This window comes from Pseudorca crassidens, chromosome 2, assembly GCF_039906515.1.
Source record: "Pseudorca crassidens isolate mPseCra1 chromosome 2, mPseCra1.hap1, whole genome shotgun sequence".
NCBI classification, from domain to species: domain Eukaryota; kingdom Metazoa; phylum Chordata; class Mammalia; order Artiodactyla; family Delphinidae; genus Pseudorca; species Pseudorca crassidens.
In genome coordinates, this window is record NC_090297.1 from 32785816 (window position 1) to 32802399 (window position 16584).

Below are 16584 nucleotides of genomic sequence, written 5' to 3' on the forward strand. Positions count from 1 at the left end.
GAAGAGCAGTCAGGAGGCAGGTAAGAAGGGCTGCCCTGCTTCAGACAGTGCCGGTGGAAAGAGGAAAGGGGTGCAAGAGTCGTGGGAGGGCTTGGGGGATTGCCTGGAGTTAGCGATGGGACAAGGTTAGGGGAAGGGCAGAAACCAGAATCCAACATGATTTACAGGAAGGGTGAGCAGGAGCCATCCCCACAGCGTGAGGTCCTGGAGGGAAAAGTTGGCTTGAGGGAAACATGAGTCCCTATTTTAGATATGATGAGATAATTTTGCAACTCCCATATGGAGGTGTTGGACAGGTAAGCAGATTCCCTGGAGTTCAGGAGAGCAGTGTGAGTGGGCAGGATTTGGGTGTGTTCCCAAAAGGGAAAAGTGAGGTGTGGAAAGGAAGGAGAATGCCCGGAGGAGGGTACAGAGTGAGGAAAGGGTGAGAGGTAATACCTACAGTTAGGGCTAGGAGGAAAATGGAATCCACCGAAGGAGGGAGAATCAGCAAGTCAAAGTAGGAGAACTCAGAGAAGATGTCGTGAATACACAGATGGCCAACCTGGAGGCCCTACGCACCCTGACATCGAGACCAAGGAGAGGCCTGCCCAGCCCAGGACGTAGGAGGGCAAAGGAAGCCCAGGCCTGAACAAAAGCACAGCCTGAATGGAAAGCAGAATTTGGACTGGTAGAGAAGGGAGCTGGATTCCCTGGGGAGGGTCTGGGTTGCAGCAGGATCCCAAGGGGCCTGGGGCTCCCAAGCCCTTATTCCAGCTCAGTCCAAGCACAGGAAAGACAGTATCCCCACTCACAAACACACACACCGCACTTTGCACACCCACTGACTACAGAACCCCCAGGGGCAGAGCAGAGAAGCAGGGGAAGAAGTCTTTGGGGCAAAGCCTCATTGCTGGGGAGCACATAATTTATCATGCAATTAGGACTCTTTCAAAGAGTGAACAGAGACACTACTAACAATCACACCAGAACCACAAGTGTAAGTTAGGACTGTCCCAGGCAAACCCTAGCCCTGAGGGATACTGGATCCCCTCCCCCGCCAAATACTCACTTGGTCCCTGTTTCCCCTTCCTAGAAAGGGTGGTAGAACTGACAGATAGGTGAGAGGGACAGGCTAGCTCATCCTCAGAGGGAGGGGCCCCGCTGAGGGTGTTGGTGGATGGGGAAATCTCACCCCCTCCCAGTCCCGCCCCAGCCTGAGCGCCAACGCCCCCGCCGAGGGGGAAGCGGCAGCACCACGGACAGCGGCCGCCCCCCCACCCCCACCCCACCCCGCTCTCCCTGCTCCCTGCGGGTCTGGCCTTATTTGGCCAGGGCCGCCGCTAGGCAGGATCAATATTTCATGGGGGAAGGGGCTCCGGTTACCAGACCCCTCGCTGAGCAGGAAGGCGCCGCCCTCACCCGCCGCCCACCCTGGGGACCCTCCCGGGAAGCCAGCATACCCTCGGCCCCAGCCCAGACAGACACTGCCCTCAACGCACTCTGCCTTCCCAGGCACGCCCCTGGCCCCCGCACCCTCTCTGGAGCACAAAGCCCCAGGTGCACGCCACACACTTGCACACTGCCACTCGGACACACCACAGAGCCAGACACGCTCTACAAAGACGACGACACAAACAAAACAACAGGCACACACCACACCCAGCGTGCAAGCCACCAAGACGCACAACACACACACATACACACACCAGATGCCTCACAGACACACATTACACAGAGACGCATTCACCACAGACCCACATGCACATCACACACAAGACACCCTGCCACACATGCCCAAACTCACAACGCACAGAGCCTCCCCACGAAGACCCTCAGACATATCACTCAGAGGTCCTTTCACCACGGACACGCACGTACGTACAAACTCTCTCTCTTACACACGTGCACACACACACACACAATATGCCTCCACAGAGACCCTCAGACGTTCACCATGGATACACAAGCACACGCCCCACACTACCCAGGCCCCCCACCCCTCGTGGAGCCAAGGCCTGCCCTCCCGCTGTGGACATGGGAGTGGGGAGGGGCAGGCAGGACTTTCCTCCTGCCCACCTGGCCCTGGTCTTGGGCCCTGTGGATAAATCCTCTGTGTCCTCTGAGGCCCCCTGGGGCTGCTGCCCCATCTCCAGGGGCAGGTAGTGAGCGACACAAAGAGGTGGGAAAGGGGAGAGCAAGGAGAACAGGACCTCTGAGACCCCAAAGTCTCCTGGCTTTGCTGTCCCTGGGCCCCAAGCCCTGGGGACAGCCTCACCCTCACCCATGGCCCCCATAGCCTCTGCACTCCCTGGGACTCCTGCCCTCTGGGAGGCCCTAAGGCCCATGTTGTGCATGGGTACCTGGAGGACTGTGGAGTCTGCAGCTCCTGCCCCCCCCCCCCGCCGCAAAGCCCCCACCCAGGAGTGCCCAAGTCCTGCCTCAGAGGCGAGAGGCATCCTACCCCCATCCAGACACCCCAACTCCAAAAGCTCCCCTCTCAAGCAAGCAGCCCATGTTCTCCTATCTACGGGACAATCACAGCATGAGTCTCTGAAAGCAACCCAAGCCAGGGTACAAGGTGAGGAGAACGGAGTAGGCTGGCACAGCATAAGAGACCCCCAAATTCTCCAGGGAGGCGGAGGGGATCTTAAAGATTATCTAGGTCCACATCCCTGACGTCCCTGTACAACGTCCCAGTTTTGCATTATCCACATAACACTGTGTGTCCCTCAGTGGTTTATGCCAAATCTCCATAGGCCTGTAAGGTCCATCAATTATTTTCTTAAAATTGGCACTTTTAAGTTAAATGCATTTATTTTAAAGAGAAATTTTGTGTTACTACTATAAATGGAAAGCCAATACCAATTTTAATAAATGGAAAATGACAGTAAAATAAGTACAGTGAAAACAAAGCTATATTATTAAAGTTTAGCTACACAGAGCTGCCAGTCACGATCTCTGTGGTTTTCCGGTTTTTTTTTTTTTTTTTTTTTTTTTTTGGCTACACCGCACAGCTTGCGGGATCTTAGTTCCCCGACCAGGGATCAAACCCAGGCCCTGGCATTGAAAACGCCGAGTCCTAACCACTGGACCACCAGGGAATTCCCCAAGATCTCTATTTAAAAGCAAGGGCAGGGACTTCTCTGGTGGGACAGTGGTTAAGAATCCGCCTGCCAGTGCAGGGGACACAGGTTCGATCCCTCGTCCAGGAAGATCTCACATGCCGCGGAACAACTAAGCCCATACGCCTAGAGCCCATGAGCCACAGCTACTGAGCCCTCGGGCTGCAACTACTGAAGCTCACGTGCCTAGAGCCTGTGCTCCACAACAAGAAGAGCCACTGCAATGAGAAGCCCACGCACCGCAACAGAGAAGCCCCCGCTCGCCGCAACTAGAGAAAGCCCGTGTGCAGCAACAAAGACCCAACACAGCCAAAAATAGAATAAATAAATAGATAAATAGATAAATAAATAAATAAATAAAATTTTTAAATTAAAAAAAAAAGAAGGGCAGCAAGTGTTGGAAAGTTGTTAAAGACACACCAGCATGGCACTGACAACTTTCTTCCTGGGACAAACTTGGACTTGATAGAGTTGAAAGGGAACCAACTTTCTCAGTATGTGAGCCAATGCCATGCAGTGGCATGTGCACGAGCCACTGAAAGTCATCTCAGGTCTCACTGAAGGGACCATGCTCACGCTGGGAAGGAAGTTCTAGGCTTGCCTGCCTCCTGTAGGAGCTTGGATGGCACTGGTGGCAAGCTGGCACCCTGTTGCCACATTCCATTCCCATAATAACAATCCTTAGAAATTGCTCAGTTCTCTATTTACAAATTGTCCTTACATCTACCATCTAATAGGAGTCTCACAGCAGGAACTACCATGCATGGTTCTTCACTGAGAAAAGGAAATGAGCTGAGTCTTAGGAGATGAATATGATTTTGGCAGAGAGAACTGTCCTGACAGCTCACGCCCTCCTCATCCTCTCTCCCCCACTCCAAAGAGAGGTGAGAAAATCAGGGTCTCATCTCCCTAACTCTCTGCTCAGGCCTCTGAATGACATTTGACAGGCTCTTTGGAGCCTGCCCTGGGTGCTACTGCCCCCGGAAAAGACTCCTCTTGAAGTCACGATGCAGGTCTGTTTTCACCAGGTGCCGTCCAGATGGAAGGCTGGGACCAGGCCCACCTGGCACTGTAAGAATTATAGCAGATGTCTTTTGAAGTATAATACTTGCCCAGATTACAAACAAACAAGAGCCATGTCTGCATGTCTGACTTTGTTTTCCTTCCCTGCAGGCTGCAGTTGATTGGACCAGGGTGGGTACCTGACCCCCTCAGAGCCAATCAGATCCTCTCCTGGGAGTTTGGACTTGGATCTGCCAAGCCCTGGGTTCTATCTCTGAATGTAGTTGGAACTGAGGGATGAAATACAGGAACTATAAGTGGTCCATTATCTGGAGAAGCTGAGAAAACCCAGTGTGTGGAGACAGAAAGGTGAAGGCAGCCAACAAGGTACAGAGAGCAGCTGCTTCAATTTCTCCTGGCCTACAGGTCTCACCTTCCAGAGGCTAACGATTTTCCTACTCCTCAGTTCCCCCAAACCCCCTGTGTTCTCGTAATAAACACTTCTTTATTACTGAGGCTGGCTTGAGTGGGTTTCTGTATACAAGCAAAGACCTAACTAAGGACAGGGGAGAAGCTGGGAGCTGGAGGCACAAAGATGAACAATCTCTGTGCCTGCACCGGAAGAGCTCAGTTTCATGGGACACAAGGAGGAAAAGATGTAGACTCTGTGTGGATGTGGCTGAGGTGGCGGGGGGCGCCAACTCTGCCCAGGGAGGGCCGGGAGGGCTCCTCAGAGGCTTCCCAGCAAAGGTGGCAGCCGAGCTGGTTTTGAAGAATGAAGGATGTTCTCCAGGGAGACTAAGCAGGGGTGCGGAGGCATTATAGGCAGAGGGAACCACGAGGGCAGAGGCACAGAGGCACAAAACAACAGCCTGATGTGTTAGAAGAACAGGAGTTCAAAGTGTGGGGAGGGGGTAAGCAGGGGAGATGAGGCTGGAGGGGCTCTCGGGTGCAGATCATAACGTGCTTTGAATCCCATGCTAAGAAGCTGAGGCCCTTCTTGCCCTCAACGGGGAGCTATTGAAGTATTTTAAGTAGCAGGGTCAGTTCTGTGTTTTAGAACTCTGGGGCTATACAGAGAAAGGACTGGAAAAGGCAGGCCTGGAGGCAGGGAGGCTAGTTAGGATGCTGCAGCAATGATTCACCTATTCCTTTCATCCACAGAACAATTCGTTGTTTACCTACTACGTGCTGGGGCCAGGCAAAACTGGATTCCTGACCCCACAGAGTCCACAGTCCAGCAAGAAAGAGAGATGAGGAAAGGCCAGTCAAGTGTGACGAGTGTCGTAAAGAACACAAGGTCCTATGGAAGGGGCTGATGTTTAGTTTCCAGTTTAGGCTTCTCTGCAGAAATGATGTTCAAGCTGGTATCTATCTGAAGGAGATAGATAAGCAGGGGAAGGGCATTCCAGGATAAGGGAACAACATGTATGAAAGTCCTGCAGCTCAGGGAGAGGGCAATTGGTACAGATGATCCAAAAAGGCAGGCAAGGACCAGATCCCACAGGGCCTCGCAGGCTACGTCAGCCTGGCTTTTATTCCAAGAAATCTTGGAAGGGTCTTAAGCAAGGAAATGACACAATCAAACGTTTATCTTTAGAAGATCACTCTGACTACAGTATGAAACCTGAAATGAAGCCGGGCAAAAACAGAAATGTAAGGAGACCAGTTAGGAGGCTGTCACAGTGGTCCAGGTGAGAGCTGATGCTGGTCTGGAGTGGGGCAGTGGGCAAGGAGAGAGATGACGGACTGGGGAGAGAGATTCAGGAGAGCCAACAGGACTTGCTGAGGACTGGCTGTGGAATGTGGGGGTGAAGGAGAGGGAGGTGTCCAGGAGGACTTCCAGCTTTCCAGCTTGAGCAAGTGGGTGGATGGTGGTGGCAGAGATGAGCTAGGGACACGAGGCAGAGCAGGTGCCAGCAGACAGAGCTGGGACCTGAGTTTGGACCTGAGACTGATCATGAGACATCTAAATGTGGTCCAAGAAGTAGTTAGATTTGCAGGTCTTGAGCCCGGAAGAGGGCATTAAAGTCAGGTAAATGAGATTACCTGGGAGTGGGGGAAGAGTGGGCAATACAGGGCAGCTCTGAGGAATCACGGTTGCAGCAGGGCCTGGGCACAGAGTGACTGGAAGTTCTGAGCTTGGAATATCAGAACCGTGAAATCCAAAGGCTTCCTCTCTCAGCCCTGGAAAGCATCTGGCTTTGGCTCCACCTCTCCTGGCCGAGTATCACTCCTGAGCACAGGAACTTCCGGGATGAGACAGCCCTCCCTTCCCCACACACCTCTTTCCTCCTTGGCAAACTCCAAGTTATCCTTCAGACCCACCCAGCTTAGGAGGTGCCTCATCCTAGTGAAGTCCAGGTATGTCCAGGACTGGACATGCCTCGTCCAGGCACGTGCTCTCCCATCTGACAACCTGGGTTTTATGCACTTGATGGCTGTGTGACTTTGGCCGAGAACCTGAATCTCACTTTCTTCATCTATACGATAATATAGATGAATAATAGGAAATAATAATCGTACCTACCTCATAAGGCTGTTTGAAGATGAATATGTCAAGTGCTTAGCAGAGAACCTAGCACACAGTAAGCACTAAATAAATGTTACTATTATTAACATCCCACCCACCTTGGGACAGTTAGTCATGCCCTCCATCTTACCCCTCCTCCATCTGGGGACTATGTGCAGGTCTGTGTCGCTCCCTGCCTCTTCCTATTCCAACCCAATTTGTGGGGCCATATAATATGCAGGGCCCAGGGCTAAATGAAAAAGCAGTATCCCTTGTTCAAAATTATTAAGAATTTCAAGATGGTGACAGTCAAACATTAAGCGTGGGGTCCTTCTAAGCACAGGTTGCCCTGTGCAACCACAGACTGGTGAATCTCGCCCTGCCTCCACCCCCAGTCAGCCCTAGGCCTGGGCCTGGCCCAAAGGTGGTGTCAACCCCCCGGCAAGAGAGTTAAAATACCAACTGACATTGCAATAGGGTTTTGTGATTTCTATCTGGAATTTCATTTTATCCTTCCCATGGACAGATAACATCAACCCCCTTTTATAGTTGAGGATACTGAAGTTCAGAGACAGGTGTGCCTTGCCAGAGGTTACCCACCTCAGAACCGCAGAGCTGGGATGTGAATATAGGCCTGGCTAGTGCCAAAGCCCTGCCTCTTGTCCTCTGGCTCCCCAGAGAGGTTGGGAGAACCTGGGCCCAAGAGATAAATTTCATCAACAAGACCCAGAGAGAGGGAGCTGGAGGGACTGGGACTGGCCTCCTCCCTCCTGGGGTGAGTCACATAAACAACCTGCTCCCTGGGCACAGGGAAGGGGGGACGAGAGGGCAAAAGGTCACTCCTGAGAAGGATCTGCTTGAGGGCCACAGACCCCAGCCCACACTCTCTGGAAATCAGCCCCTGCTGCTTCTGCTTCGAATCCTTCAGAGGCTGCCATCGGCTTCAGGATAATTCCCAAGTTGAAAGTATCCTGCTAGATAGACCAGGAGATCTGGCCTGGCTGTGCTGACTCCTGCCCCCTCTCTTCCCTCTCTCCCCGACTCCTGCCCTCGCCACCATACCAGTCCTGTTCCCGCCATCACCAAGGCCTTAGCACACCCGGTTCCCTCCTTCTCTGCCTCCTCAACGCCTTGTCACGCTACCGTCGCTGCATCTCTCCTTTCAACACATGTCACATGCTCTGGGCCGTCTCCCAGCTAGAATGCCCGCTCCATGGAGGCAGGAGCTGCCTGACACACAGTGCTTAGCACATCAGGCGTCTGAGCACATCATCCTGCAACAGAGGCAGGAGGGCCTTGCACTCTTTCTCCCCTTCTCTCCACTCCTCCTCAACCCTCCTTTTCTTGTCCAGGCATCTTGAACTCAAGGTGTGAGGAGCCCAAACTTGCAAAGGGAAGAGAATCATCACGCAGCCTGCACCCTCCACCTGCCAGTCCTGGGCTGGGTGCTGTACATCCAGTTATGACATTTAATCTGCCAAGCACCTTCCAGATGGGGGTGGGGCAGTATGGGTGTAAATTACTCCTATTTTTCCAGAGGTGTCTGAGACCTGAAGTATAACAGAGTGTGGAGGTGGAGGATGCGGAACTTGAACCCAGGTCTCTCTGGTGCCCAAGAACCTGGAGCCCTCTCTGCCGCTGTGACTCACTGTTCCCAGGCAGCTCACCTCCAACCAGAGAACAACTGTTTCTAACCCGTGGCCTCCGTTCACACACAGCCCAGGCAGCACAGCTCCTTTGTTGGGTCAGCAAAACACCAGTGCAGGAAACAGCTCCACCGTCAGTAAGAGGCCAATGTAGAAGTCATCCCTCCCCAGGGTCAACAAAATGCCAGTGGGGGAGAAACAGTTCCCAGGTCAGACAAATACGAGTGGCGGAGACACCCCCATGGTCAGCAAAATGCCATTACAGGAGGCATATCCTGCAACCCCAAGTCAGCAGAAGGCCAGTGTGACAAACACTTCCCTACAGCCCCCTCTACGTGTCATGGGCGTGCACAGAGTGCTCCAAGGTGATGCCCCCGGGGTGGGGTAGGGGAGGCAATGGGGCTGGGCTGCCGCCCTGGGGAGAAGGCGGCAGCCTGGGAGTGGGGCAGACCTGGGTGAGAGTTCTCACATGGCACTAATGAAATCAACCACCAGCCTGCCCCCTCCTCCCCAGGGACCCTCCAGGCTCCAGCTGATGCAATGCCCAGGCTGGATAATTGTTTTCTTCCCTCCTTAAAGGGCCAGCTGCTGCTGCAGCTGCAGACATCACCCAGACCCCTGACAGACCCCACAGAGCTTATCACCTGGTTAGGAACAGGGTGAGCCCAGAAAGTAGCAGCTCAGCCCTGGGCTCAGCAGAGTAAAACCCAATTATGTGCAGAGACCAGATGTGTCTGTGAGCAAGGAGGGAGGGAGAGAGAAGAGTTCAGGCCTGGCCCGCTGAGACCGCATGCCCCGAGGGATGGGACCTTGGTCCCTGCTGGATGCTCAGCCCCTGGCTCCTGCCTGCCCATCCGTCAGGTCCTTGGCACAGGGGGTGCTCAGGAGTTCAGCAGTTACCTACTGAGGTCTCCTGAGTGCCAGCCTCTCTGCTAAGCAGCTCAAATCCACCATTTCATTTACTCCTCTCAGCTGACCTAGAAGGTGGGTCTGTTTCACGAAGGAGGCTCAGAAAGGGGAAGCGATTTCCTCAATAGTGCATCGCCAGAAAGTGGCAGAGCCTGGGTTTGAAGCCAAGTTTGCCTGACTCTGCACTTCATACCTGCAGAAGGTTGGGTAGGTATCGAACCCCATGGCTGGAGGTCCCTAAGCCAAGCAGCTGGCACAGAGGGCGGAGAAGGGGTCTGTGGGCCCTAAACAAGCTCTGAAGGGCACGAAGCTTGGATTGAGCACAGGTTTCACAGACCCCTTCCCCCACCCCCTCACCTCCACCAGAGAATGCCCCATTAGTCTGCCCACATGCCCCTAGGGACAGTTGGCAGCTGTCTGATTACAGACTAATTGGTGGCTGGCAGAAACTGTGGGGCTGGCTAGTTAACCCCTTGGTGACCAGGCCTAGCCCAAAAAGGCCCTCTCCTCACCACTTCAGGCCCCAAACTCAAGGAGCCCAGACAGAAGAAGTCATCACAGGCAGAAGACAGGACCAAAGAGGCAGCAGCCTTCTTCTCTACATCCAGACAACACCCCTGGGGCTGGGGCTAGACACTGATATATTCACCCAGCTCCCCACCCACGAAGGGCCACATCCAAACAGCCCCCAGGTGGCAGTGCAGCCAGTGCCTCTGTTCTCTGGCCTTGGTATGGCATTGCCCACCCCATCCAGGACCACAAGAGCTATGGGCCTTCCCTGGCCTTCCAGGGTACTGGGAAGAAACCCACTCCTCAGGGATGGGTTATCCAGAAAAGGTGATGTGGACATGGGTCCAGGCAGCCTGGGGGCCAGCAGGTGAAAACACCCTCCCCTTGCATGAGAGGGTGCCCAAGTTGCCCCCCAAGGGTCTTGCCAAACCTCCCTGAACCCTGGATTTCCCACCGTTGATTGACCAACTACCTTTCCCAGCTTCCCAGAAGCCCCCTCTCCCCACCCTAGGGCTGGAATGGGCATCACCCCTTTTCTTTCATAGGGTGGGGGTAGGGGTCCTCTGGGCACCACAATGGTGCCTCACTGGGAGGAAAGAGTGGCCAGCTTCTCAACCAGGGCACAGGCAGGAGAGAGAAAGGGAGGCTGCCTTCCAGCTCCCTTTCCAGGAGAGATTCTAAGCACTTTCCAAAAATGCCATGGGAGACAATGCTGTTGAAGATCAGGGCCCCAGGTGCTCCGAGCATCAGCAAAGAACTCAAGACTCTGGGGCCTTCTACTCCATTTTCCGGGCTTCCCCAAACACCTCATGTTCCCTTCTCATACCTTAGCCCCCCAGAGTCATCACACACACTGTGCTCCGCCCCCGGGCCCCCGCAACCGCCGCCCCAGACCCTGCACACTTAAGATCCCTACGTGGCGCCTCACGACCAGAGACCCCTCCCCCGCCCCGTGGTCCCCCAGACCTCCGCAACCCCCTCCCCACGTCCACTCCCAGGCGACCAAGGCCTACTGACTTACCCGAAGGTGGGGCCGGGGTCCAGACACGGAGGGGTCTCCGCTGGCCGAGGCGACTCCGCAAGGCGGGGCAGGTGCTCTGGGACCCCGCCCCGCGGACCCGGCGGAAGGCGCGGCCCGGTCCCAGGCGCGCTGCGGCCTCCGAGGGGCAGGGGCGCGGGGCGGGGAGGGGCGGCGAGAGAGGCTCACGGGGGCATCGCCCGCAACCGGGCCGGGCAGCTCTGCTCCGCCCGCCTGCGCTGCCTGCTCCGCAGCCGCCACGGTTCTCAGCCACCGCCGGGTGCAAAGCCCAAGCCCCGGCTGGCGGGAGGCGAAGAAGGAGGCGGGGTCTGATGGGGGCGGGGTCGCGGTCGGGGGAGGGGCCATTGGAAGGGGCGGGGTCGGTGGGGCAGGGCCTGTGGTGGTGGGCGGGGCCTAAGGGAATCTGGAGAGTCTGGGTTTGCCTGGTTGGGGGCGACCTGTGGTAATAAGGCCTCGAAGGGGCGGGGTGGAGAGGATGCCCGAAGCCTCTCCAGGTCTCCAGAACGCTCCTGCTCATGCTTGCCCCCCTCTCCACCTCTACATCTATCTGTTCTTTCTCATCTTCCTTCGCTCTGGGGGACCTCCCAGGACCTCACTGGCACCGCGGTACCCCTGTCACACCCTGGACCAGATCCAGGAATGTCAGATGGTGAGAGAAGGGGGAAATGACATACAAACATCAAATCCATTTACAGATGGAAAACCTGAAGCCCAGAGAGGAGAAAAGACTTGCCCAAGTGACTGCTATGAAGAAAAAGACTTTACGGTGTTCCTTTCAGACAGAGGGTACGGGAGTAGAGAGTGTCTTGCCCTAAGACCCATGTTAACCTCCCTCCCCTCACCGCCCCTCTTCTCCTAGAACAGTGGTTTCCAACTTGGGGTGATTCACCGCCCCCCACCCGGGCCCAACATTTGAGAGTGTCTGGAGACATCTTAGGTTTTCACAACTGGGGGTTGCTACTGGCATCTAGTGAGAAGAGATGAAGGGTGCTGCTAGACATCCCTCAATGCACAGGACACCCCCAAATGTTGCTAATGCCAAGGCTGAGAAGCCCTGCTCTAGGACCTAGCATGTGCCTAAATGGAGCTTCCAAGTGGGTTCCCTGAGCACTGGGACTTGAGGAGGATGCTGTATAAAGTCTCTCCTAGAGTTATGCCTGCCCCCATCTTTCTGTACTTAACCTTGCTCAGCTGGTCAATTCCACTTTGGGGCTCCAGTGTTCTTAATTCACTCATTTACAGAGGGGACAATACTATTACTGTTTGCCTTCCTAATTGTTTGCTGAAGGCAAGCAAAACAAGTAGTCTCCCTGCTGAGGGCATAGATTAAAATGTGAATGGGGAGTGGAAAGGTGTGGGGGAAAAGGAAAATAATTGAGATTATTTAATAAAAGCGACCCTCCTGGGGATAACTAGCTGTACCTTCTACATACCCCTCACCCTATCTCATCCCTTCTCACCTGGTCTGTGAGAAGGGTAAACTGTGACCCAACAATGTGGTGAGCCTGAAGCTGGGTCCCAACAGCTGGCCAGTGGTGGAGCTGGGACTCACAATTTTATTCACTTATTAACTAAACTTCTGTTATCATCAAAACTACATCAGGCCTACAACTAAGGCCTGTGATATAGAACAACGGTTGCTCTGGAGCAGCAAGGAGGATTAGATTTGGGGAAGGGGGACAAGATGGAGGGCAGGGAAGTAGCTGGAACAATGGTGGAGGTGAAGGATGAGGAGAGCAGAGCCTGTGAAGATTTGGAAGAGAAGGGAGGAATCAAGATTGCTCTGTGCTCCTCCCATGCACCCCATCACAGAGACATGTAAACCAGTGGCTGCCTTGGGAATCAGGTTCCGCTTGCACATCTGATGAAAACTTGGACTTTCCCTCTGGAGAAATGTGCAGACGACACTTCACATATAATTTCAGGGGTTCCAAAGCTCCAAAACAGCTTCCAGAAGGATTGGTCAGGGGGTTAGGGGTAGGGGTAGAGGTTGATTCATATATACGTGTATATATATATATATTTTTTTTCTTTCTTTTTTTTGGCTGCATCTCATGGCTTGTGGGATCTTACTTCCCCAAACAGTGTTTGAACCCAGGCCTGGCAGTGAAGGTGCTGAGTCCTAACCGCTGGACAACCAGGGAATTCCTGCGCCTTACCTGATATTAAAACGTATTATAAAGCCAATGTATTTAAAGCAGTATGGTATTGAGGCAGACCTAGAGGAATCAGTGAAACAAAATGGAGTACAGAAATGGACAACCAGGCAAGGGAATTCCGTGTAGGATAAAGATAGCACTTCAGGTAAATGAGGGGAAATATAGGACTTACAACAAATGGGTGGAATATCGAGCAAGTTATTTGGTAAAATAAGAGAAAGCTGTGGCCTTACCCTACATGGGAATAAATTCCAGGTGGAGCTCATATTTAAATTATAACACCATAATGTACAAGAAGAAAACATTGAGTAATGTTTTCACAATCTGGGGGATGGAAAAGACTTTCTAAGCCTGATGAAATCTGGATGCCAAAGGGAAATCATAAATTTGACTATAAAAACTATAAAACTATAAAAACTTCTACAGAGAAGTGATCATACTCAAGTTTGAAAGACTTGAATGACAAACTGGAAGGGATACATCGCAGTTGCCCTCTACTTTTGCTTTTTCTGGCCCGCCAGCCCCTCCCCCAAGCCGCGAAGGGCATGAGCGGAAGGGACGGCCGTGGCTGTGACAGTCAAGGCCGAGTACATCGCAGAGGCTCTTCCCACGACACCCTGGCCAGCGCCCACCTGTTCAGGGGCCGGGAAGCCCCGGAAATCCCAGCCGGGCCATCTGGGTCCACAGCAGGTTCTTTAGCAAAACGGAGCCAGAGTCCGCGCCGAGGCTGCTCACCACTTCGCTCCTGTGGCCATACTGGGAACTGCAATCCTCGGTTCAGTTCATGCAGCTTCCCAGAGTTAAGGCGGGAATATTTTTCTTAATATAAATAAGGGTTAAATTTTTGAGGAAGCTAACAATGTTCTAGGCATTGTGCGAAACACATAAAATAGAATATTTCCATTGACCCTTAAAACAACTCTTCTAGGTGGGGCCACTGTATTATCATTTGACAGATGAGGAAACAGGATTTGACAGAAGTAACTTGCCCAGTCTCTAAGTGGTGGCGTAGGGATTCAAGGTCCGACTCCTCGCCCCACTTTTAATGCAAGAAAGCCAGGTTCTTGGCGAATTCAATAAAACAAAGTTTTTTTGAAGTTAACCTTGATCAGGCCTCATCCCAGGTGCCGGCAATTCAGAATTGAGAAAAACAGCCATTAGGAGAGACAGGCAGAGAAATAGTTCTGATTCAGTGAATCCCGGAAACAGCAGAGAACATGTTAATCCTGGTAGGGGTGGGGGGAGAGGGCAGGGATCCCAGAGATGTCCTTGAAGCTGTGGAGTTTGAGGGAGGGGGAAGGAGTGGGGTAGAACTTACAAGCCCACTGCAAGAAGGAAGAGTGGAGCTTTGGGGAGGAGCAGTGGTTTATGTGCCCTGAGTCTGGGGTAGCTGGGGATGAGGCTGGACAAGTACACAGGACCAAGCTAGAGTTTGGGTTCAGAGGAGTTAGGGCACAAAGATTTTGAGAACTTTTCCATGTTTCTGTTGACTTGGTCTAGGGACCACCTGCTCTGCCAACCCAGCCTGCCTCGTTCCTCCCAGATGCTCCCCACCTGGGGTCAAGGTACCAGTTGCCTAACCCAGAAACCTGGGAGTCACTCTTAACTCCTCCGTTATCCTCACCTCCATCCAGTTAATTATCAGGGCCTGCCCAATCTACCTCTTAAATACTCTCCAGGTTCACTGTCTGCTCTCCATCCCTGTGGCCACTCCCCCCCTCCAGATGGCCTTCCTCCCTCCTGAATCCAGCTGCTGGCTGTGACTAGGTCTCACCACCTCCAAACTTTCACATAAGAGAAATCCTTATAAAGCAATTCTAACCACATTCCCTCACCTACTGAAAACCCTTTCACTTTTATATATAGAATGGATTAACAACAAGGTCCTACTATATAGCATATGGAGCTGTATTCAGTATCCTGTAACTATTACTATTATTATTATAATTAACACTTATGGAAAATGTATTATGTCCTAGGACCTGTTCTAAGGACTTTATACATAGTAACTCAGTTAATCCCCATAGCAGGAAGCATGGGTGATGTTCTTCACCAGATCAGGGGAGCCCAGAGGAGGACCAGGTGGGGGAGATGCTGGACATGTTCAGATTCAGGTACGGTGGGGCATCCAGATGAGGGGCTGCAGAAGGAGCTGATTAGGTCTGGAGTTCAGAGGAGAAATTGTGGGTGGAGACATAAGATTAAAATTGTCAGGACTTCCCTGGCGGCGCAGTGGTTAGAAATCCGCCTGCCAATGCAGGGAACACAGGTTCAAGCCCTGGTCTGGGAAGATCCCACATGCTGCGGAGCAACTAAGCCCGTGTGCCACAACTACTGAGCCCGCACGCCTTGAGGCTGTGCTCCGCAACAAGAGAAGCCACCGCAATGAGAAGGCCGCACGCTGCAACGAAGAGTAGCCCCCGCTCGCTGCAAACAGAGAAAGCACGCGTGCAGCAACAAAGACCCAACTCAGCCAAAAATAAATTAAAATAAATAAGTAAATTTATTTTAAAAAAAAGAAAGAAATTGTTGGCAAATACATGAAAATGGGACAACAATCAACCCGTCTGGAAAAGGTAGGAGGAAGGAGATAGCTAGATGATTTTTAAGGTTTCTCCTGGTAGAAGAACATGTGTAGGATTCCAAGTGTTGAGGTTGGTAGGACCCCAGAGACAAAGAGGAAAAATCCACGTGGCCTGACAAACTTGACACCTGCTCCTTGGAGGCTGTCTGTTATTCTTTCATCTGACTTTCTTTTACTGAGCAGCTACTATGAGCCAAATGCTCTGCTGTAGATGGAAGGGTCAGAAGATACAACCCCTGTCTTCAGGGACTCCACAGTCTGGCAGGCAAAGGACAATACCAGAATAGGAACCCAAGTGCCCTAAGGCAAGCGTGGGAGACCTAGGGATGCGTCCTGGAGGACGTGACATCCAAGACAAGAGCAGACGGTCAGCAGAAGAAAGCTGTGTAGGGAATCTGGGCAGAGAGGATTGTTCATGTGGTTATTTTAAAGATTCTCATTCCTCTTGGATTTTCCACTTTGGACTCTAGTCATGTGCCCTGAGAGTCTATTGCAGGTGCTGGGAACCAGACAATAGTACTTGCATCTCCTAGGCTGTGTTGAATTTGCCGTCCTCTCCTGGTTCCTTCTCCTCAAAACTCTTCCTGCCTCAACTCTACCCTTCCTGTCAGGGCTTGGATGAGGGTGGGGCAAGAGAGACACCTAGGGCACAAATTTAGGGAGGCACTCACTCTCAGGGGCACAGCTCCTGGCCCTGCACCCTGCTCACACTGGTACTGTTCACACATGTGGCTCCCTCTGTTGACAGTGACCCTCCACCCACCCCTATACGCTCCAAGGCTCGGCTATCACCTCCTCCTGGATGGCTGCTGCTCTCCCCAGGCATCCCTGCCTCCTCCCTAGGCCAGGGTGGTCCTCTGTGCTCAAACAGCATGGTGAAGGCTGCACAGCACAGTGCTTGCCAGAGCAGGCTTTGGCATCAGAGCCCTGCTGTGCTGTTTATTATCTGTGAGCTGCTCTCTGAGCCTGTTTTCACATGTGTCAAACGTGGTGCCAACTCCACAGGGGAGCTGTAAAGATTAAATGAGAAAACTGTATGTAAAGTGATCAGCAGTGATTGGTACAGGGTACTGAGTAAGTGGTAGCTATTAGGACTTTGTTTATACTTCTAAAGCACTC

At 52.8% G+C, this 16584-nt stretch overlaps 1 protein-coding gene across 11 annotated transcripts in view; it reads right to left on the reverse strand.

The window, feature by feature from the left end:
• RIMS3 (regulating synaptic membrane exocytosis 3) overlaps positions 1-10842 on the reverse strand; it is a 39985-nt gene extending 29143 nt beyond the window's left edge. For 6 of the 11 annotated variants that reach the window (XM_067725673.1, XM_067725674.1, XM_067725665.1 and 3 more), the window contains exon 1: positions 10705-10840. The gene's annotated coding sequence lies outside the window, so the exon portion shown is untranslated. Of the gene's footprint in view, positions 1-7218; positions 7312-8285; positions 8449-10704 lie in introns of those variants that run through there. The other 5 variants (XM_067725667.1, XM_067725666.1, XM_067725676.1 and 2 more) reach the window with 5 other exon arrangements.
• Positions 10843-16584: the final 5742 nt, after the last annotated feature.